The 2,276-nt window shown below is 57.8% G+C and overlaps 1 long non-coding RNA gene across 1 annotated transcript; it reads right to left on the bottom strand.

Moving 5' to 3' along the window:
• Positions 1–931: 931 nt before the first annotated feature.
• Positions 932–2,101, bottom strand: LOC108444918. The gene is made up of 2 exons (XR_001859636.1): positions 1,957–2,101; positions 932–1,219 (listed from the first exon to the last, which is right to left on the bottom strand). It is a non-coding gene; the product is annotated as an uncharacterized LOC108444918 (long non-coding RNA).
• Between the last annotated feature and the right edge of the window lie 175 nt (positions 2,102–2,276).

Below are 2,276 nucleotides of genomic sequence, written 5' to 3'. Positions count from 1 at the left end.
GGGGGGGCCAGCCCCCGCCGGCCGTACTGACCCTTGTTCACCGTTACCGGCGGTTCCTCGCCCTCGTTTGCCCAAATCTGCACTTTTTTACACTCATTGGACCCTGTTCACGCTCTTTATCCGGATGTTTTAGGAGGAACCAGCCCAGGGCCTGCGGCGCTGCCCACGTGCAGCGCTAGGACACCGTGCTCATCGAAGGCAGGCTGGGTGTCCGTCCCTCGGTGTCCCCCGGGGTGGCAGCCTGCACCTCACATTCCTCTCCTGATTAAAGCCGGTGCGCTTGGTGGAGGGGGAACGTCCCAAAGGGTTTTACAGGCATCTGGACAAGGGTCAGACAATGAGAACATTTGACAGGGTGCCCAAATCTGCTGATCTTGGATACACTCAAAGCCTCCCTCGTGCTGTGGGCAGTGGGGAAGGTGCGGGGAGGGCGCTTGGGCATTCTCACGATGCCCCCACAGCCTTCAACCCAGCCAGGCTGCCCCCAAAACGCCACAGTTTAAACAGCACCAGTTACCTCTGAAAGCACGGTCCCACCAGGATGCCCCAGCAAATCCTGGGTAGAGGCACCAAACACACTTTGGAGACTCTCGGCACTCAGAGCTGTGCTTTAAAAAGGGCTCTGCTGCCGTCAGCAAGGAACCTGTCTCGCTCCCCAGGGAGCATGGGGCACTGGGGGCTTATCCTGGGTTTGCCAGTCCCAGGGATGCTCTGACAACCTGGCTGGGAACCACCTCAGCTACCCAAAACCACTGAAGTGCCTTTGGAAATTTTACTCCCCTGCCTTTCCAGTTCTTTTGCAGAAAATCCCATGCCTGGGAATTCTGCAGGGTTCCCAGGCAGCTGCTCTGGTGCTCAATTACACATTTAAAACTGTCAACAAACAATTTCGTGCACAAGGGAAAAAACAAATACCAAAGAAATGCACCAATGTGTGAAATTCTCCTTTCTGTAATTACAGACAAATCCTTACGTAATCATTGCAGCACACATTGCAGCCATGTGGAAATAACACAGTTGTTATCTTCACAAAATCGGTTTGGTGAGGAAACACAAGCAAAGCTTTATGTCTTTTATTAAAGCAAATCAACTGCAAATACCAACAAATACAATAAATACTTCAATACTTTAAAATACGGGATAATAAACCAGAGAAGTGTTTTTGGCAGCAGTCAGAGGGGGAAGTGTTTGTCCTTGTAATGGATACACCGTCTGGAAACTGGATACAGGAAAATTACCTTGTAGAGAGATTGCTGGATCCACAAAATACAGAGTCATTAAGGTTGGAAAAGCCCTCTGAGATCATTGAGTCCAACCATCCCCCAGCACCGCCAAGGCCACCACTAACCCACGTCCCCAGGTGCCAAATCCACACGGCTTTTAAACCCCTCCAGGGATGGTGACTCCTGCGCCAGGGCTGCACAGCCCTTTCCATGGAGAAATTTTCCCTAATATCCAACCTAACCCCCCCCAGGTGCAGCCTGAGGCTGTTTCATCCTGTCACTTGTTCCCTGGCAGCAGAGCCCTCCAGCCCCGCAGGTCCCCAGCTGGATTCCTCCCCTTCCCGTTCTCTCTGTGGGTTTTGGAGCAGCTCTTTTCCCTCGCGTTTGCCCCAGGACGGAGCCAACACCCCAGAGCCCCTCTGTCCTCGCTTTGTCCCGGGCCAGGGTGTGAGGGAGGTGACACACACTGAGGGGCCCAGCGACCGACGCGCGTCCCTGCCGGGCTCCGGCTGTGACCGGGGCCAGAGGAGCCCCCGGTGGGGGTTGTGGGGAGCACCAGGTGCGGGCAGGGAGGCTGAGGTACCTCCCTGTGCCCGGATGGCTGATGACGGTGCTGCCGGCAGCGGGGCCAGCGTGAGTCAAGGCAGCAGCGGAACGGCCGAACAGCGCCGCGCTGCCATTACACCGAGGGAGAAGAGATGGGGACAGGGTGGGACGGGCGCTGGGGGCTCACCGTGGGGGGCGGAGAGGGCCGGGCGCGCTGTCGGGGCCCGGGGGTGTCCGGGGAAAGCGGCGGAGCGGAGCGACGCCATGCGGGACCCACGCGAGGCTCAGCGGCACTTCCGGGTTCGTGGGACAGGACGGTGTCCCCGCAGGGTCAGAAAGCAGCGGAGCCTGGAGTCACGTGCTCGCGTGTTCTTCCCCGGAGCATGCCGGGAACTGCAGTCTTTCATCTCCAGGCTGCCGGGTGGCCCGGCGGGGTTTGCACTGCATGCCGGGAGTTGTAGTTTTGCTGCACGAGCAAAGACCGCATGCGCCCTAGGGCTCAGCCCC

This window comes from Corvus brachyrhynchos, unplaced genomic scaffold (genome assembly GCF_000691975.1).
Source record: "Corvus brachyrhynchos isolate BGI_N302 unplaced genomic scaffold, ASM69197v1 scaffold72, whole genome shotgun sequence".
NCBI classification, from domain to species: Eukaryota; Metazoa; Chordata; class Aves; order Passeriformes; family Corvidae; genus Corvus; species Corvus brachyrhynchos.
This window is presented reverse-complemented; position numbering and strand designations above follow the sequence as displayed.